The sequence below is a fragment of the Eublepharis macularius genome, chromosome 17, assembly GCF_028583425.1.
Source record: "Eublepharis macularius isolate TG4126 chromosome 17, MPM_Emac_v1.0, whole genome shotgun sequence".
NCBI classification, from domain to species: domain Eukaryota; kingdom Metazoa; phylum Chordata; class Lepidosauria; order Squamata; family Eublepharidae; genus Eublepharis; species Eublepharis macularius.
The window spans coordinates 18188462-18210230 of NC_072806.1; positions in this window are offsets into that span (position 1 = coordinate 18188462).

The following is a 21769-nucleotide window of genomic DNA, read 5'->3' on the forward strand; positions in this document are numbered from 1 at the left end:
GAGATCATTTCCCCTGGAGAAAATGGCTGCTTTGGATGGTGGACTCTTACTGCATTATACCCCACCAAGACCCCTTCCCTTTCCAAACTCCATTGTTCCTAGGCTGCATCCCCAAATTTCCAGTAATTTCCCAAGCTGGGGTTGGCAACCCTCTTTAGAAGAATGTCCCTGGACCACATACCCACCAGATGTGTTTGAGTGTTTCAGTTTAGGGGGTGGTGGAAAGGATGTCTCCCTCTAGATTCCCTGACCTGGATAGCCCAGGAGAGCCAGATCTCAGATCTCAGAAGCTAAGCAGGGTTACTAATTGGATGGGAGACCTCCAATGAAGACCAGGGTTGCAGAGGCAGGCAATGGCAAACCACCTTGAAAGCCCCGCCAGGGGTCGCCATAAGTCAGCTATGACTTGATGGCACTCTCTGCCATACTACTTCCTCTAGACACCCTCCTGTTTGGAGAAAGTGAACAAAGACCTTTTTCTCTCACCCAGAATACTAGAGGTTAATGGGCAATAGATTCAGGGCAGACAGAAGGCAGAGCTTTTTCAGGCACTGCATAATTAGCTTCTGGAAGGATAGAATGATGTCCACTAACTCTGATGGCTTTAAAGGACAGGTCCAACAGTAGCTGTTACCTGTGATGGCAACATGGAACCTCTATATTCAGAGGCAGTGTACCTCTTAGTGCCAGTTGCTGGAAGTCAACAACAGAGGGAGGCTTCAGTCTCCATGCCCTGCTGGTAGGCTTTCCGTAGGATCTAACGGTTGTTATGGGAGAGAAACCACTGAACTAGGTGAACCTTTGATTTGATCCACCGGATCTCTTCATATAATCATACAGTCACTGACTGTGGAGGCTGTTGCTTTGATTATCAGCCTGCCCAGGCAAGATTGGGAAGTGATGCTCCTCCCAACCATTTTATCACCTTCAGTGCCAATCAAAGGGAATTTTTCATTTTCTGATATTTACAGCACTTTGCGTTCAGGTGAAGCTGTGAATCTGAAACTGCAAATCCTCTTATGCTAGGTCATGCTGCTTGGAATGAGGGATTAACTCGAAAGGTTGCAAAATCTCCTTGGAACTCAGATGAAATCTTATCCATTTAGTATCCCATGAGAGGGAACGCTGGTTGTTGCAGAAAGACTTGGGGGAGAAAAACCCAACAGGAGAGAATTGGGAATGCAGCTGACAGCTAATATTGAATTGCAGGACAGGGAGATGCATGGGTAAATGATACCCAGGGTCACGAGATCTAGCAACTTGCTTTTCCAGTCCCAGCTAATTGCTCCTGCAAATGGAGCTTTCCAACTAGTTATGCAAAGAGGGTGGTCCTTCTTAAATAACCGAAAGCAATCAATCAAAAGTTATGCTTAGTTGGTTTAAAATACTGATATTCTAACAACAGTGTAATATTCATGGAGCACAATCCAGCCAACATTAAGCACTTCTAACTCTAGTGATTTCCACATGCTCAGCTATCTCCCTTTGCAATCAATAGAATTTAAGTGTTGAATGTTGCCTGGATCATTCCCTTAGCATTTCTTTTATTTGTGTTTGATTTTTGAGTGGTTGGCCCTTTTCATACTACTTACCCGCTCCCGGAATGTTGTGAAATATCGCGCAAAAAACGCGGAAGATAGCGTCTTCTCGCAAGAGTTTTGCGCGAGGTCGCGCAAAACTCTCGCAAGAAGACGCTATCTTCCGCGGGTTTTGCACAATATTTCACAATGTTCCGGGAGCAGGTAAATAGTGTGAAAAGGGCCATTGGTTCCATCAACGGAGTCCAGTAGAAATTTCCAGTAGAAATTTTCTTACAAGACGGGTAAAAATATGGTTATTGTCAGCCATGGCTGCCCTATTATGCACATGGAAAACTGGCTGAACACTGGAGAAACACCAGGTCCCTGAGAGGGTTCAGTGGGCAAATGGATTATATATTGTGTAAAGCCACTTTGGAAGCTTATCTAGATAGTAAGATAGTAAGGTGAATAGGTGATGCGGGCTGCATCTGAGAATGGAAAGCACAAGTGCTCTTAAGCTGCAAGTTTTAAACTGGGCTGGAGGGTTTAGGATTTAGAGATGTGGTTCTTTTGTGACATGCTGCATACCTGTGTGTTTGCTTCTGTGCTCCATAATATCTTCACAAATGTACATCATTTTGTAATTGTCAACATTATTGCCCGCACACGTCTGCTTCCACCAGAGAATTTTCTGGGTCCGAAAGCACTCCAAAACAGGAGTGCTTTTTGTGCTATAACCATCCTGTTTCCAGGTTTCCTCCCTTCCTCAATAAACTGTTTCCCAAGCTTGCTTTACTCTGATCTTTTAGGAAAGAACGCAGTCTAACCACATTTGCTCACTATCTGATAGGAATTATTTATTTATTATTTCGATTGATAAACCGCCCATCCTCAGGGGTTCTGGGTGGTGAACAACAGTTAAAATCAATAAAAACAAGAAAACAATAATTCTAAAATCAACATACAATAAGCAATAATAAAATAAATTAACCAAATACATTAAGGTGCAATGGTGGGGAGAACCCCCACCCCACCCCAAAGGTGGGTGGCCTACATGGCACCACCCCCTTCAACCACCGAACGCCTGGCGGAACAGCTCTGTCTTACAGGCCCGGCAGAACGATAATATGTCCCGCAGGGCCCGAGTCTCCATTGACAGAGCATTCCAGCAGGCTGGGGCCAGGACTGAAAAGGCCCTGGCCCTGGTTGAAGTGAGGCAGGCTTCCTTAGGGCCGGGGACCACCAGTAAACATTTATCCGCTGATCGTAGTGGTCTCTGGGGAACATACAGGGAGAGCCGGTTCCTGTAAGGTCCTTGTGCTCCCAGCATTCCCCCCTCCAAAGGTCCCACCAACATCCACACAATTTTCCTGCTATCATCCTCTTGCGAGTGACATTTTCCCAGCATTTTCCCCCTGCCACGCCACTGGAGGCCTTTTTTTTTTTTAAAGTTACAGTTATAATAATGCTATAGCCTTCTGTTGCCACTTCAATCGTTATAACAATTGTTATAGCATTATAATACATGCATGAAGAACAAAAAAGAGGCGACAACTCTGATAACCGCACCCTCAAGAACCAAAGGAGAGTCACTTGTAGAACATAAATGGAAGAGAAAACTCATCCCTCAAAGTCAAAGAAGAAGTCAGAGAAACATACACAGAAAACTTTCACTGGTGAAAGCTCCATTGCCAATGTGCGTGCCTCTGTATTTAAATTGGTGATAAAAACAATACGGAGAATCCTTGCCATGCGGAAGCAGCCTTCTGCAGCATTCACTATTCCTGTAAAAGCAGCCTTGGATTCCCCAACATTTTTGAAGCGTGGTTATGCCAATCAGGGAATTGCTCCAAGTCACAGATCTTCCACTTGTTGATACTGTGCTTTATATTCTTGACTCCCTTCCAGGTTTTTGAGCTCTGGGCTAGGAAATGTTTGCCACTGTTTTTCTCTCCCCTCCCCACCTAAATGTTTTCAGTGATATTTCGAGAGAGGGAAAAGCTGGCAGGCCCCGGTCAGTGGAAATGTCTCCTCCTCGTTTGACTCCTAACTGTAGGTCATTTGGCATTTTGAGCTGTGAACTGGTTTGTCTTTGCTGATGAGCCTTTAAGGATGTTTAGTCCATTAAATTCCACAGCTCCATTGCCCTGACATTTTCCTGCTCTCTGACAGAGAAACGCTCTAGGCGCCCTATGCTCCTGCTCACACTCCTCTGGCACTTGGTGTGCCTCCTTCCTTTCCAATTGCAAAGGGATAGCCTTGTTAGTTTCTCACAGCAAAATAAAACAGCAGTTGATTGGCACCTTTAAAATAACATTTATTTCAACAGATGTTGAAGATTGCGGAAATGGCCAAATTAACCAGGGTTGTTGAGAGATAAAACAATGACTAATTTTGTGAAGATCTGGAAACCTTTCATGGACTTTCTGTATGTGAATGAGAAATCAGAGTTAGTGATCTGTGGATTTGAAAATTAGAATTTTATGGCAGGCATTAAATATTATGCTGAAATATGGAGGTAATGGGGATATCTTCTCATTAAAGTTGAATTGATATATTTAGTAAAAATAAAGGTAATACAAAAGAACTATTGACTGACGAGTTTAACAAAGCTCTATAAAGTGTGTTAATTGGTATGTCTTCCTCCCCGCTTCCCTCCCTTCCTATTTTTTTAATATCTGTTGTCCATGTTAATTTTTGTTTGTTGTAATAAAATAAAAATAATAAAAATAAAAAATAACATTTATTTCAATATGAGCTTTCCTGGGTCTTCCCTTTCAGGCCTTCCTCTGCCTCCTCTGGAAAAGCCCCTAGTTTTTTCTGACTTTATTGGACCTCCTTTATCAATTCTCCAAAATCATTCCTCAAACATCCTGCTGCCCCCACGCACACTATCATGCAGAGTCTCCTTTAGGGGCACCCCAAACATCCCTGCTTTTCCTGCTCTTCTACCGGCTGGACACTCCTCCTGTATCCCGCTGCCTTGCCAATAAGCCTTTAATCAACTCCATGTTCTGCCTTTTAGAGGGGCCATTGGTCAGTTTGCAATCTGTACACTACCTAACACACTGCTGGTTCAAAGAAGATCTCACTGTTGGTGTCAAGCAAAGAAGCAATTGAATTATTTCAATTGAGATAATGTTTTTTGACCATGCTGTTGCACAAAAAAGTGCTCTTTCCCTTTGCCCCTTCCAATCTTCTGAGCAAAAGAGAGATGAGACAGACAAGGGCTGTTGTAACAGAGTATATTTGCAAATATAGGGTACCAGCTTACAAAATGAGCTTAGAATGTACCACAGAACAAAGGAGCACATGCTTCTTTTAAGGGCTTGTGACATCATTTTGGAGAAACGAAAGTCACATTCAGAATAAGGCACCTGATCACTTTTATACCTTTACATTGGACTATTGTCCACCGTTCAGTCTCGTGACAACATCATGTACCGTCCTTTCTTGGTCTCCATAGCAGCATCTTCCTTCATTCCACAACTGGTTACTTTTCTACACAAAATTCTCCCTTTGTTTCTAGCTTTGCCCTGTTCATATACTGGCAGGAATGTCCAGTTATCTATCTTCAAGGATAGACATTCTTTCTTTCCATGTACAGCTAGGGAGAAGAAGGGGGGGGTGGCCAAAGACAGAGACCAGCCACTTCAAAACACAAAGAATCCATCTTATGCCTCTTGCTAGCTCACCATTATTGCTATGATTAATCCATAGTCTTTACTAATATTTGCCAATCCCACAATGCAGCGCTCAATGCAGCATTAAAACAATAAAAGCAACAATGAGTTATATTACTAGTGAAACAATGATAAATAGTAATTCAAATAATATATATGATTGAATGCTTCCTCTTGCAATGAGAAAAGCTTACATTGCACTCCCCCCTTTTGTTTCTGTCTCCAATCCTTTTGATGCAGGGGGTTTGCATTGCTTTCTCTTAGTGATTAAAGATGGGGCGAGGGAATGCACAGTTACTGATAAGGCAATTTCCCCACTCTTTAAACTGTACAATAAGAACGGAGTCAGGAATTTCTTAAACGCTCCTGCTTCTTACATACAGCACAGTGATCCAAGGACCTGTCCTTCTGATTCTCTCCTGCTCTCAGAAGTGACACTTGAAAGACCCTTGCAAATTCTCCATACAGGATGAGTCCTCCTATAACAACAACAACAACAACATTCGATTTCTATACCGCCCTTCAGGACAACTTAATGCCCACTCAGAGAGGTTTACAAAGTATGTCATTATTATCCCCACAACAAAACACCCTGTGAGGTGGGTGGGGCTGAGAGAGCTCTGAGAGAGCTGTGACTGACCCATGGTCACCCAGCTGACTTCAAGTGGAGGAGTGGGGAATCAAACCCAGTTCTCCTAGATGCAAACACAGCTGGGAATAAGATTCTGTACTGGAGGCTTTCTTCCATTTGCAAGTGATGTGGGTACTGGGGAGTTGGAGGGAGAATAAGCCTTGGTGAGAAGAGAAACAGAGGCGGAACAAGGAAGCCAACGAGGTCTTCTCTGTCGCTATCAGCATGCCAAGAATTCTTATATCTCACCTCAGGAATGTGCTGGAGGATTGGTTGGGCTACTTGAGCAGTGTGGCTCCTCGTGTGTTATCAGGCAGGAAAACTGCTATCAATTGGAGACCTAAAAGACACCAGAAGAGCCCCCAAGGAATGTCCTATCATGGAAGCTGAAGTGCTTTGCGGAATGCAGAGAGAGCCCTAACATACACTCCAAAGGCAGATGAAGGAGTTAGGAGGAGGAAGGGGAAGAACCCCATAGAAGGAATGGCGGAGGGGAGCCAATTCCTACAGAGCTTGGTGGTGGAAGGCACAAAGACAGAGGGTCTGAGCCAACTAAATATTATCATGACTTAAGTCGCGTTGAAACCAATGGAATGCCTTGTCCCATTACTTGGGTAGGGCTGACGTGCCTTTCACACACACACGCATCAGCATGAAAAGAATTTCAGCATGGCTGTGTGATACATTTGTGTATAATGTGATTACTGCTGTAATGCACTCTACATAGGTCTCCCCTCAAAGCTGACTTGGAGATTCTAGCTGGTGCAGAACGCTGCAACTCCTTTACTCTCAGGAGCTAGACAGAGCATGCATATCACTCCCATTCTGCAGTCACTCCTTTGGCTTCCCATCAGTTACCGGGCCCAGTTCAAAGCCTTCACATTCAAAGCCTTTCATGGCTTCGCCCCTCATCTCTATGAGACTGCATCTCCCCCTATGTTCCCTCATGGCAGCTTCACTAATCTGGACAGGGCCTTATGCAGATACAGCCCTGCAGTTGGGCAAAATCAACAGCTTTCCCTCACACGTTCTTTTCCCTCACAAGTGAGAGCCAGTTCGGTGTAGTGGTTAAGAGCGCAGGACTCTAATCTGGAGAACTGGGTTTGATTCCCCACTCCTCCGCTTGAAGCCAGCTCGGTGACCATGTCACAGCTCTCTCAGAGCTCTCTCAGCCCCTCCCACCTCACAGGGTGTTTGTTGTTGTGGGGATAATAATAGCTTACTTTGTAAACCGCTCTGAGCAGGTATTAAGTTGTCCTGAAGGGTGGTATATAAATCGAATGTTGTTGTCATCGTCATCATCATCATTTCTCCCACATCTTATGAAATGGCCTGCCTAAGGAGGTCAGGAAAGCTCCCACTCTCCTGGCTTTCCCAAACTACACAAAACTGAATTATTCAGGAGGGCTTTCTATGCAGATTATACGACTGTGTTGTAAGAAGTAGTTCAGAAGGGACAAGGACTATACGCTACTCTGTTGGATATTGTCTGCTGATGTAGACATGCATCTACTAGGGAATTTCCACATTGCTAAACATGTTGCGTAAATTAGTTATGCTTTGTTGCAAAAAAATTCATTTTTATGCTTGTTTTTCAAGTTTTTTATTACCATCCCCTATTGTATCTCTTTCACTGAATGTCCTAACTGTTGTTCATTATTGTACTTTGTTCAGCTTAGCTGTTGATTATATTGCACTTGCACTTGCACTGTGTTATCTGCCTTGGATCTCAGTGAGAAATATTAGTAGTAGTAGTAGTAGTAGTAGTAGTAGTAGTAGTAGTAGTATGGTGATATGAAATGAAACAGCATGGGAAGAGTAGTCAAGAGCTGGTTTTCTGCCTGAGAGAATCTCTTCAGTGTAGTTTATCTCATAACCTTTTTTCCTGTGAGGAAAGCTTCTCCCAGATCCATTTTTCCACTCAGTCTGAAGGATTCATAATACCTCAGTCCAGATGGATTATGAGGAGATTTGGCCTCTTTCTCAGGGAGAAGCATGGTGATTCTCTAACTTGGCTGTCAACTGACTACGCTGCAAAGGTCAGAGAGAGAAGAAGGGAGCCATGGCTTCGAAATCACCTCAAAACTCTCTCCCTATTGTCTCCCCAAGGCTAATGGTCCCCTTACAAGGACATGAAGAATTCAGAGTTATTATAAAAAAGGATTTTTGACACAATCAGTCCTAGGCTGAATCCACACACCTGCGGAGCATCCCGGCATTGCGCTAAATGTTCGCTAAACACCCGGAAGTGTAGCATCTTTCTAGCGCGATTCAGAAATGGAACTGGAGTGCTGGTTGCCACTATAAGCAGTGATACCCTCCAACGTTCAAGCTCCGCTGTTGCTTGCTAGCTATTTTGCTTCTCTTTAACAAGTCGCTACCAAGGTAATGTTTAAATTCTGAAAGATTTTTTTTAAAAAAAATGATTGCTTTAACAATTTCATTGAATAAAATGGACTTTGGGGACTACTCTTATTCATACTCACTGGAGAACCACTAAACACAGCAGTGATATTCATCTGCCCTGGGGCTCTCTGACTACTTAATGGAGACTCATTAAATAAGATGCCAGCAGAGGAGCTGTGTTTGCTTGATTCTTGACACAGGTTCCCTGCTGCACTCTTCCAAAGCAATGCAGAGATATAAAGGGAAAGGCACATCTCTGCAACGCAATGGGCTAGACTTACTTTTTTTTAAGCGAGAGCTGAGGATTCACAGAATCTGTTATGCTTATTATTTTAGCACTATATTCAGGGCTTTTTTTCAGCTGGAACACAGTGGAATGGAGTTTTGGAACCTCTTGAAAATGGTCACATGGCTGGTGGCCCTGCCCCCTGATCTCCAAACAGACGGGAGTTGAGATTGCCCTCCGCGCCACTGGAGCGGCACGGAGAGCAATCTCAACTCCCCTCTGTCTGGAGATCAGGGGGCGGGGCCACCGGCCATGTGACCATTTTCGCCAACGGTGATTTAAACTTTTAAAAACTCCCCTCTTGTTCCAGCTGACCCAAAGTGACTTCATTGGCCTTGGAAGCATGCGTGCACTTTGCGCGTGCACATATGGTACCAGGGGCACCACCTCCCGCCAAGAGTGGCCCCCTGTACTGGCAACCCACTGAGTTCCACCACCTCTTTTCCCAGAAAAAAAGCCCTGGCTATATTGATACAATGAAATGAAATTGACAGTCCCAGTGGCCCAGAGGAGGAATCATGGCTACAGCTAGCAGACCGAGGCAGGGAAGCTCCGTTGCTGCTGCACTGTTCTGGCACCTGCACCAGCAATAGGGAAACCCCAAAAACCTGTTCCCATGTAGAAACTACTTAGGGCTCCCAAGGAGGCAGATAGAGGGTTTGAAGGCGCTGAACTAAAAGGAGAGCCCTACGGAAATTAGCTAATAAGAGGTCCTGTTGCAAGCTGGAGCAGATGCTGAGGAAGTTGTGCTTAAGGGAGGGATGTTGGGGAAGCAGTTGCACTTCCTATCTCTTCCGCCGTGAAGCTCCGAAGACAGACAACAAAAGCCCAGCATCCCCTCCCCAAGCCAGCTGGCCTTCCCCTCCCTCCACCTCTCTCTCCGCCATGGGGTGTCGTATTGCCTTAACACTGCAAACAGCTAGAACTTTGATCTGGAAAGAATGGGAGCCTCCCCAGGAATGCTGTCAAACCCCTGGTCAGATAACAGTTTTGCTGAAAAGAGGGCGGCCAACCCCTGCTGTTGCCTGGAGTCAATATTGGGGAAACAAAGTTTGTAGTCATGGCAGCAGCTACTGGCTTCTTACTCTCCTCCAGGAACACCATGGACTTGAGGTTCTGATGGGGGCTGTAAGGAAGTTGGAGGCTGTCAGGTGGATCTGGAAAAAGGGCAGAAGCTCAGAGCAGAGAGAGGAGGCCAGTCTTTTCCATACCAGCGCTTGGAATTGGGTTGCCACACTTTTTAAAAATCGAATGGATGCATTGGTTCTGGAATCCCACGGCTCTTTATTGTAAACTATTGGATTGTAGAGGGAATGCACGGTTCATCCTGTCATGTGGTTTTATTGGGAGACCTTGGCAAAGCTGGGCCAAATCCACACTTCCTTTTTGTTTCTGCGCCTTTTTCGCAACTGTGGCACTGTTCAAGCAGATACTCACACGCTTTCCCATTCTGCGTGTTCCCCGCCATCAGCACGCCACAATTGCGCCTCCTTTACGTACCATGTGATAATGGCGGAAGTCTGTTTTTGCCTGGCCCTTTTTTTTTAAAAAAAAGGGCTTTCATAGTGCATTTGCACAATAAAGAAAGGTCAGTATACCGCAAAACCTACTTTGGGGAGCAGCGGTTTGCGCGGGAAAAGGCTAGGAACATATTGGCTGTGCTGCGAAGCATGCCAACCACAATCTGAGCCATCATTAGAAATATCACGCTCTGAGCATCCATGTTGGCGACTACTACAAGCAGAACACCACTGTGAGCAACAGGGTTTCCGGATAATGTTTTAATGTGACAAATTATTTTCAAATTTGCCCGCCATAACAACCAGCCAATTGTTAGAAAGTGGTCTGTGACGAGCAAAAAATGGGCCAATCAAAGTTGAGGGGGAGGGGACCTTGCCATTTCTTAAAAGTCGGAATATCGGTATAGCGCAAAATTAACTTTTTTTTTTTTTTAAAGGGAAGTGACGTGCGCCATCAACACTGACGACAGAGGAGAGAACCGCCCACTATAACGCTTTACTCAGTGGAGTGTGGAGAACTAATTGCGCCACGAAGACGCACTGGGAGGGTGAATGTGATGATGCACAGCATGGTAGCGGAATGAACCCAACTGCCATGACTGCGCAAGATAAGCAGATGGTGAGTGCGTGTGGATTCGGCCCTGGTCTCTTTGGGAGCTTTTCAAGTCAACATTGGCTTTGCATGTTTTGTAATACTAGGCCTATTGCATTGTTTATCAGATGTTTTATGCTGCCTGATAACGTTGTTTTATATTTGTAATTTGCCTTGAGTCTCAGCCAGAAAGGTAGGCTATAAAAGTAAATAAAGAAAATTTGAATGCGCAACTGTTCCAGGGGTGTTGGGGAGAATCCACCAGCTGTTTCTCTAAATTGGGACATAATTTCAAGCAAAACTGCATTTTCCCAAGATAGGAAAAATGCAGCTCCCCTCCCATTGTAAATATTGTTGTTAATTAATTATACAACACCCTCCATTCAAAAGATATTTTAGCATTTCATTAAAAAAATATAAGTTTCTGTTCCAAGGACATTACCATCTATACTTCCCCAGATGGGAAGGAAACATAGGGAAGGGAGAGAAAAGGCTAACAAGAGACGAGTGCAAGCATATGCTGTGGTACCAAATGAGAATGATTTTGGCTAGAAACAAAGAGAGCCAGTTTGGTGTAGTAGTTAAGAGCAGTGGGACTCTAATCTGGAGAACTGGGTTTGATTCCCCACTCCTCCACTTGAAGCGAGCTGGGTGACCTTGGGGCAGTCACAGCTCTCTCAGAGCTCTCTCAGCCCCACCCACCTCACAGGGTGATTGTTGTGAAAATAATAATCACACTTTGTAAACTGCTCTGAGTGGACGTTAAGTTGTCCTGAAGGGTGGTATATAAATCGAATGTTGTTGTTGTTATGGAGGAATGTCATTAAGGAACATGCCCCATAGCAGAGGTAGATTTAAGGGAAAGAAAGAGAGAGAAGGCATGGCAAATTGTGGTACTGAAAGACTGCAGCATTGGGAGACAGCAATGACAGACTGGTATCAGTTTCAGCCAGGGTTGTACAAAGACTTGAAGAAACCCTGGAGGAGCCTGGACCCAGGTAAGAACGTAAGATGAACCATGACGATTGGACCAAAGGCCATTCAAGTCCAACATTCTGTTCACACAATGGCCGAGCAGGTGCCTCTAGGAAGCCCACAAGCAAGATGACTGCAATAGCATTCTCCTATCCACAGCCAGCCTGCCTGCCTGCCTGCCTGCCTGCCTTGTTTCTTCCTTCCTTCCTTCCTTCCTTCCTTCCTTCTCTTTTTAATTCTGTCTTTCTAGCTTGTGCATACCAACTCTTCCAGATAGGAGCATGCATCACCCTGAAAATGGAAAATGATACCAAGCTATCTTATACATAGAGATAGAGAGGAATAGAGGACTTCTAGGGGCTCTGCTCTGGTGTCTGCAATGGCAAACACAGTGGAGAGACATCTGGCAAAGCTTTAGCCTGCCCTGGAGTGTTGATTGGGGAATGAGATAACAATTATAAAAACACTCAGTGCACAGACCAAGGGCCCCGTTATAAAAACAGCACGTCCTTTTTAGAAAGCCATATTCACCCTTTCTTGCTTGGGCATTTCGCCTGCTGCCTTTCTTCTCTCCTTGTGTCTGTTGCTATTTCTCACCCACACAACTCAAAGCCCGTCTGCATGCTCTGTTTTTTGTCTGCCATTAGAGACTCAGCCAGTACCAAGCACAGATGACTCAGAAAAGTTGCTTATCAGTTATTGTAATCAGCCAAAGACCTTTGGCTGCAAGCCTACCCAAACTTCATCTGTTTTTCAATAAGCCACCCAGATTAGCCCTAAGGGCTTCCATTTAGCATCGCTATGGCAAGCAGTAAATGTTTTACAGTGACCTCCTATTAGGCTCACATTACTTCTTGGGTCTCTTATATCACCACCAGGCCTTGAGGTTCCACATCTCCTTCGTAGCAATGTTGTCTTTCTGAGCCTCATGGGAGATTTTCATGTTTTCGCTTGACTTTGCTTGTCATTCATTTTCCCCTCAGTTCCATTCTTACACACCGCGATTGTCCTAAAATGGCAAAAGGACCTAAATCCATCGGTGTCCCTCCTCAACACCTGTTCTCTGCCTTTGTAGGATGTTTGTTCTAACTGGTTTATTGAACTAGCACCCAAGTAAAATTTTGCACAGGGCAAACACCTTCTAAGGATTGGACTCCTTTGTAGTAACAAACTGTCTAGCCACATAGCCCCCTTCCAAGTGGAACAAGCTGTCTGTGGCACTAGCTAACACTTTAATGGATTTGGCCTGTCACAGCTCGTGAGAATGTATTCTACTTATTTAATTTACAGTTTACCTTTCTCACTAAGACTCAAGGTGGACTACAGAGTGTAAGTCAATGCAGTCAAATAGCATGAGACATATAATACACAGTGCAATAGGACCAGGATTATAAAAATTAGAAGCAATGGCGAAAAAGTATTAGGCATGAGATGTCAAACAATGCAGTAACAGCAACATAAGACACACACAGTGTAATCCAAAGCAGAGTTACTCCAGTCTAAGCCCATTGATTTCAACGGGCTTAGACTTTGCTTTGCTTAGGATTGCACTGACAATGTTCTGACCTGGATAGCCTGGGCTAGCATCAGCACTTGGCTGTAAAGCAGGGTCAGTCCTGGTTAGTACTTGGATAAGAGACCACTAAGGAAGTTGCTACACAGAGGCAGGCAACGGTAAACCACCTCTGAATGTCTCTTGCCTTGAAAACCCTTTGAGATCACCATGAGTTAGTTTTGACTCGACAGCATAAAACACACAATAAACAGATAATGTATACCATTCACACTAGCACAATCCTGAAAAATCCTGAAAAATTCTGTTTTACATCATTTGTGGAATAACAGTAAGAAGAAGAATAACAACATTTGATTTATATACCGTCCTTCAGGACAACTTAATGTTACACTCAGAGCAGTTTACAAAGTGCATTATTATTATCCTCTTGACAATCACCCTGTGAGGTGGGTGGGGCTGAGAGAGCTCCAAGAAGCTGTGACTGACCCAAGGTCACCCAGCTGGCTTCAAGCAGAGGAGTGAGGAATCAAACCCGGCTCTCCAGATTAGAATCCTGCCGCTTTTACCGCTATGCCAGACTGGAATGACAGAAGGTTGGGAACCTCCCTGAGTTCCTTAGGAAAGCCATTCCACAAGGCGAGGAGCTGAAGTCCCACTTCTTAGATCTTAATAAGGACAGAGTAACCATGCTCGATCAGAGCAATGGTCCATCTAATCCAGCATCTTGTTTCCCAGCAACGTCTAAGTAGCACCAGACAAGCTCACAAACAGGACCTGCGTACATCAGCCCTCAGTTGCTGACTGATCTTCAGCATCTGACAGCCAGAGGCGTTTTACCTCTGAACCTGAAATCCCAAAGGCTAACGGCCAACAAGAGACCAGTCTCCATTCGTCTATTCAACATTCTTTTAAATTCATCAAAGCTGGTGGCCATCACCACATCCTGTTGCAATGAGTTCCCCAAGTCAGCTACTTGTTGTACAAAGCAGTCCTTGCTTTTAACTGTCCCGAACCAACAGTCGATCAGTTTCGTGGTATGACTCCCCCTGCCCAGTTCTAGTAGTATGAAAGAGACAGAAAAGTTTCTATCCACTTTCTCTGCATTGCACAACTTCCCTAACAAAATACTGCCTTGGTAGCTTCTGTTTATGGTGGTGCTGATTGGTGAATGGTGGTCGCAAAGGTTGCCAGGAGCTGCCTCTGATGGCAGACGTGCTGGAAGGCCCAGGTGCCTGGGAATGATTGCCTGAAAAGCAAGTACTAAAGCTTGCCCTGGTCTCCATGCCTCTAAGGCAGACCTGCTCCAGCAAAGCACATTGCAGTCATATAGGGAAAAAACCTGATATGGTGGAGGCCTAAATGATGAACTAAAAATGATGTGATTTCAAGAGGTGACGATGACATTAGCATAGATAACTTTAAAAAAAAAGATTTAGATCTGTTCAAAGATTTTAGCAGTCATGGCTAAACAGAACCTGCACGTTCAGGAACAGTCTACCTCTGACTACCAGATGCATGTGGGCATCACAAAAACATCTGGTTGGAGTAATCAGTGCCACAAAAGATAATGCTTAAGTAAATGAACCTCGGTCTGTTCCCGTGGGGCTCCTCTTGCAATCATATAAACAGACAAGAGAATCCCTATCAGACTCTCTGTTCCTTTTTCCCTTTGAGATCCTGAGTTGTTTGAGATGTTCCATGTATTCAAGGCACCGGAGATCAAGCATTGCCTTCCGTAGGGCCGTCTTTTACCCCTTTTCTGTTTATGATGCTTAAATAAAATTTTGATCTTGTCTCAGTTACTGCATTCTGGAAGTTTTGACCTCCTCCACCCCAAAGCTAAAACTTCGAGTAGCCAAGTGGTATGTGTTTATTTGCCCAGTCCCACCCTCATTCTGCTCTCAGGCCCCTTAGCAGAAATGCCCAAGAGAGTCATGAGCCAAAATCCCACAGAGGCTTAGGAGGGCTGCAGCAACTCCGAACTGTCTTCATAAATGCTTGCAGAAGCTGTTTAATGTTCTTTTTTTCTTATTAATCTGGTTCTCAACATAGAGTGGAAACAGCCTCCTCCATCCCTAGGGATAGGAGGGGGCACAAAGAGGGACCAGTTGATAAAGAACAAGAGTCCCAAAGTGTCTCCAAATGACCCTGGTCTTGAAGGAAAACATGATTCACAGACACCCTCTGGGACTCACAGCTGCAACCAGAAAACATTCTGGAGTTTACTTCACATGGATATTTTTAGTTCTGCGCTGACTACAGAAGAGTGCAATCCATACCGTAGTGCAATCAATGGCAAAACTAATTTCTTTGGATCTGGGCCACCTAAAGAAACACCCCCTCCATGAACTGAAGATCCTCCATTGCAGACTGAGCCAAAGGCATGGGAAACAGTTTCACGGGCAGATTTCCTGCAGAGATTCCCACTTGCAACGGATGAAGATTTGTCCTGCTTTTATCGCTGGGTCTGTCTGGATTATGATTAATTGCACTGAGAATGTACAGGGGGCTCCACACATCTTTCTCACTGTATACCTGATGCAAAAGGAACTCTTGTTTCCTGAACATACACCCCACCCTGTTGTTGGGAAAAGGAGATTTTGTATCTTATGAGAGCTTTGGGGTGTGTACATATACATGCTCATGCACATACAAGTTAATCTGCAAAGAGTACGTGTTACTCCAGCTATTTGGCTAGAAACACTGTAGTCCTCTTGAGTGTTTGTTTACTGAAGACTGTAGGGGTACATGCAATTTCTGTTGCCTTTGCAATCCATTGGACAGAGGCATATACCATCAATTCAAACACCACATGCCCCAGCAGAGCTGCTGCCACTATCTATCTATCTATCTATCTATCTATCTATCTATCTATCTATCTATCTATCTATCTATCTATCTATCTATCTGTCTGTCTGTCTGTCTGTCTGTCTGTCTGTCTGTCTGTCTGTCTGTCTGTCTGTCTGTCTGTCTGTCTGTCTGTCTGTCTGTCTGTCTGTCTGTCTGTCTGTCCAGGGCTTTTTTTCTGGGAAAAGAGGTGGTGGAACTCAGTGGGTTGCCCTCAGAGAAAATGGTCACCTGGCTGGTGGCCCCGCCCCCTGATCTCCAGACAGAGGGGAGTTTAGATTGCCCTCTGCGTGTCAAGAGGTTTTCAAGAGGTTCCAGAACTCCGTTCCCCCGCATTCCCCCTGAAAAAAAGCCCTGTATCTATCTATCTGCCTGCCTGCCTGCCTAATTTTTAGTCCGTCTTTCTCACTGAGACTCAGGGCGGATTATATAGTGACTTCCTCAGGCAGGCCGTACCATAGGGCAGGGGTGACCACAGAGAATGCGTCTGTATGGCTAGCTGTACTTCTGTCTTCCCCCAGGATGTGCAGGCATGCTCCAAAAGAGATGCTTCCACCAGCATACTTGTTACATCTGTCTTCTCCTAATGTGCAGGTATGCACCAGAAGGGTTGCTGCTGTCCTGTGCATGTTACATTTGTCTTTGCCCAGGAATGTGAAACTGCCACCATGCATATTACAGCTGTCATTTCCCAGGAATATGAGGAGGGGCTGTGGGGAGAAGGAGGGGCTGTGGTTCAGCGGTCAGCATCTGCTTGGAATGCAGAAGGTCCCAGTTTCAATCCCCAGCATCTCCAATTAAAAAGATCAGGAAGCAGGTGATGTGAAAGACTTCTGCCTGATATCCTGGAGAGCTGCCGCCAGTCCAAGTAGACAGTACTGATGTTGATGGACCAAGAGAATGATTCAGTATAAGGCAGCTTCATGTGTTCATGTGAATGTGCAGCCACCTCCATGCATGTTACATCTGTCTTCTCCCAGGAATGTACAGCTGCTGCCATGCACATTACATCTGTCTTCTCCTGGGATGTGCAATGCCCCAGCTGGCATGCATGTTACATCTCTCTTCCAGGATGTGTATGCATGCTCCAGCCAGAGCTGCTACTTGTAATTCTCCCTCCATGTGTCCAAAAATGCCTATGGGATGTTGACTAGGATTTCAGGAAGTGCTTGATGGTTCCAGCAGAGAAGAATCATGCTGAGGACATGGGCTCATTTGCACCTGTCCTACTCTGGCCATGTTCTGGGACCTATTGGTTTGCCTTCTTGTAGTCCTGTCTGACTCAGTTTCTTTCTATGGAAATGAAATATGTATAATTCAATGTGGATATTATTTTCCTTTCAATCTCGGACATGTACAATTGTTACACATGCAGTCTAGACGTTTTCTTATGGCCACATCCCATGTTTCCTGGCTCAGATTAAAAACCTTGAATAAATATCAATACCTTTTCAGCCTGGCTTTGCTTCTGTGCTATTTAACAGTAGCCCAAGACCCAGAAGTTAAGCTCTTCCCATAGTTTGAAGTTTAAGGTAACGTTCATATGTCAGGGACAGAGGAGCAGGGCCTATTGAAACGCTCGTTACCCTTACCCTGCACAGGAAATATATGCCTCCAGGATAGCCAAGTGCTTATTTCCATTACACATAAAAAGAAAAGCGGAGCCCGACTCTGGGAGGCAGCAATTCCCACTGTAGATAAACTCTTGGCCTTCCAACAAGATAAAGCACGCCAGTGAGGCCATGAGAAAATGAAATACAACTATGGAAAATGTAAGTCAGCTCCAGGAGCGGGAGCCAGTCACTGTCAGCCGGCATCCTTCTCTTGCACATCGCCAGAAGGCACACTGGCGCACTCCCCCAATGCACCAACTCTGTTCTTAGTACCAAGGGAAGAATGAAGCAAAATATTCTTGGCGTTGATCAGGTTAACCTTTTATTTACTTGGCTATTTACTTTTATTTACTCGTTTCTGGCATGTGGCGCTTTAAAAATGGCCTCCTTGAAAGATGAAGGGGGAGGAGCAAGGCTGACAGCTCAGCCAGCGTTCGATTTGTTGATATGCTCATCTGTCATTTCAGTTACAAAGCTAGGAAGACCCGCCTGTGCCTCTATCTCTGTTTTAACTCTTCATTCTTATATTTCATGCAATTCATAACTAGCATATGGTACTCCTGGAACATCAGATGTCACAGTGATCAGTAGCACAAGTTCTTTTTAAAAACTAAGAAAAAAATGATAAGCCTCTCATAGGCTCCTAGAACAGAATTTGCTGAGATCATTAGCAGGGTATTTCTGATTTCCACATGCGCTCCTGGGAACGTATTAAAGGGGCTGGCATTCTCCATCCTGTCCTGCTTGCAGGTGACTCAAGAATATGCCCAGGGCATCCAATGCCATTGTCAATGACGCACTCGGTGGCACTTTATGTCCATTGCAGCAGGGCAACATTTATGTTCAGAATAGCTCATTTTGCAGAATGGGCAAAACAGAAATGGTCCAGAGGGCATTCTTATAACAAGATCAGAACTATAGTAGAAAGATACTATTGCAGTCTGTTGTGATATCTGTTGTACACATCACCCCTTTTGCATGTAATGTCTTCTACCTTTGAAACCCTTCCGCATTATGGTATGAAGTCTTAGACTGTTTCGTAGCCTTAGATATTTTTTTCGCTTGCATTATTTCCAGAGCTGTAATTCTAGTCCCAGTGCATTGTTTTGTTTATTAGAGATTTTTGAATTGTTGTTCTTATTCACCTGAGACTCAGGGGGAAATGCAGGCTATAAAAGAAATTAACAACAACAACAACAACAATACATCCTCTGGACACAGGAATGTGGTCTGCACAGCAAAAGCTACCTATCAAGTAGAATCCTCCAAAGCAAGGGAAAGGAGACACTGGGAATCTTTTTGTCATGGTTTTCTGGAGCGTTCAGGGAAGTGTTTGGGTACAACATACAGGCTTCAGGAAAATCTGGGTGGCTTGCTTGCCTTGCTGGAATGGAAAGACCTCATTGACTTGGGAGGGGTATATTAGAAGGAAAGCATATTTTTACCATCCTCTCCTGCTGAGGAAGGAAGAAAGGAAGGCAGGTCTCCTTGAAAAAATGAAGTCCTGCTGTCATAGCTGACTTATGGCAACCCCTGGCAGGGTTTTCATGGCAAGAGACAGAGATGGTTTGCCATTGCCGGCCTCTGCAACCCTGGTCTTTGCTGGAGGTCTCCCATCCAATTTACAATCATGAAATTGCAGCTTGTAATGCATGAAATTGTAATCATGAAATTGCAGAGTGGTAAGCTACAGTACTGCAGCCCAAGCTCTGCTCACGAGTCTGACCTGAGTTCAATCCTGGCGGAAGCCAGGTTCAGATAGCCGGCTCAAGGTTGACTCAGCCTTCCATCCTTCCGAGGTCGGTATAATGAGTACTCAAGTTTCCTGGGGGTAAAGTGCAGATGACTGGGGGAGGCAATGGCAAACCACCCTGTAACAAAAAGTCTGCCAAGTAAACGTTGTGATGCGACGTCCGCCCATGGGTCAGTAATAACTCGGTACTTGCACAGAGGACTACCTTTACATAGCTCTTCCTGCAACCTGCAGCTGCTCTTCCCAGTGCTTTATGCTCACTACTGGTCTTCTCAGCTGGAAGCCCAACTTTCAATTGTTTCTTTATTCTGCTAGTAGTTTTTTATTTCATTGCAACTTAGAGTATAGAGCACTGCAAACATTGGCAGTGATGCCTTCTTCATCTTTCATGGTAGCCTTGGCCTGGTAGGCTAAAAATAGCAGCTCTCCAAGGCACGAATGTGCCTCACTCTGTGCGTTAAGTACGTGGTGTAGCTTAGCCTAGCCAATGATTGTAGGCCATGGGCCAAGTTCCCACCTGGCAAGACAACAAATTCACTCCCTGCCCTTTGCCAGCGTGTGCCAGCTGAAAGGCCTTTTCATGGTGTACACGCCAAGAAAGGTTGGTTTCTCTTTAGTAACTATCTAGCAACACAATCACATGTGTAAGGAGGAGTCAGTGTAGGGTTGCCAACTCTGGGTTGGGAAATTCCTGGAGATTTGGGGGAGGGGCTGGGGAGAGCAAAGTTTGGGGAGGGGAGGGATTTCAACAAGGTCTAATGCCAAAGAGTCCAGCCTCCAAAGCAGCATTTTCTCCAGGGGAGCTGAGCTCTGTCACCTAGAGGTCAGTTGTAATTCTGGGAGGTCTCCAGGCCCCACCTGGAGGCTGGCACCCCTAAGCCACAGGCACCTCTGTATTGGAAAGTGGTGCTAGAAAAAAAACAGGCTCCGTGAGTGTTGCCCTGGAGGGTCACTGGGGCCAGGAGTGAGCTGATCCGAGCAGGCCCTGTGGTTCCCAGCAGCTTGCCATCATAGTTCGTCATGGGCTGTGGCTCAGTGGAACAGCCTCTGCTTTGCATGTGGAAGGTTCCGAGTTCAATTTCTGCCATCTCCAGTTTAAAAATCCAACAGTAGCTGATGCGAAAGACCTCTGTCTGAGACCCTCGGGAACTGCTGCCTGTCTGAGTAGACAATACTGACCTTAATGGATCAATAGAGTTGCCAGGTCCACTTACCCTCCCAGCAGGAGAGGAGGAGGACTCAGCACTCACCTGTTGAAGGTCTTCATGTGTGTGCAAAGCTCATGTGAGCTCTCCTGGCACGATGTGATGATGTCACTTCTGGGAGCAGCAGCAGCATGCAGGCCACGGGAGTGCTCCTGTGCTTTGTGCTTTTGGGGCCCAGACTGTCCTGGCACGAAGCATGCAATGATGTCCCTGATGGAAGTCATGTCATTGGGCTGCACTGGCAGCACACCTTGGAAGGCCCAGGGCTTTTTTTCAGCTGGAACGTGGTAGAACGGAGTTCCAGCACCTCTTGAAAATGGTCACATGGCCGGTGGCTCCGCCCCCTGGTCTCCAGACAGAGGGGAGTTTAGATCGCCCTCTGTGCCGCTGGAGCAGCACGGAGGACAATCTAAACTCCCCTCTGTCTGGAGTTCAGGGGCTGGGGCCACCAGCCATGTGACCATTTTCACCGAGGGTGATTTAAACTAAAAAACTCCCCCCTTGTTCCAGCTGACCCAAAGTGACGTCATTGTGCAGTCCTGAGTTCCACCACTGAGTTCCACCACCTCTTTTCCCAGAAGAAAAGCCCTGGGAAGGCCCATTCCCCCGCCTTTCCCCCCTGCCCACCAGGTGAGTAGTAGCAGGGGGCAGAGGGCGGGAGTGGGGAATCCCCCAGCAACCCTATGGACCAGTGATCTGATTCAGTATAAGGTGACTTCATGTGTGTTCTCGTATGTTCAGCTTACTACAAGACAGTTTTCACACATCTTAGGGAGGCCAGATGTCCTTTCTCAGAAGGCACTTCCTTTTTGTGAGGCTTGTCCTTTGAAAGGACCAGTTTTTCAGTCTGTCCAGTAAAATCAGCTGTGGTGTTTTTTTGTTTTCCGAAGGAGCTTTTTGTAAACAATTGAGTGACAGGCAGCTGTCATTCAAGGAGCTATGCTCTTTCTGCTTCCTGAGACAAAGCTGGCATCATCACAAGTTGCTTTCCTATTGAAATTATGATCTTTCCGTGTAAATTTTCGTCTGTGAATATAAATTCGCAAATGCAAAAAAACAACAACCCTACTATACCCATTTTTGCCATCTGGGAAATTCTGAAGCACCTCAAATTGTTATCTCGAGACTCCCGAACCTTCTACTTCTCCTCATTCTTGGCTGCTCTATGTAATGTTCTGTCAGGAAAAAGATAAGAGGAAGAAAGTGTGTTACTCAAAGCCTG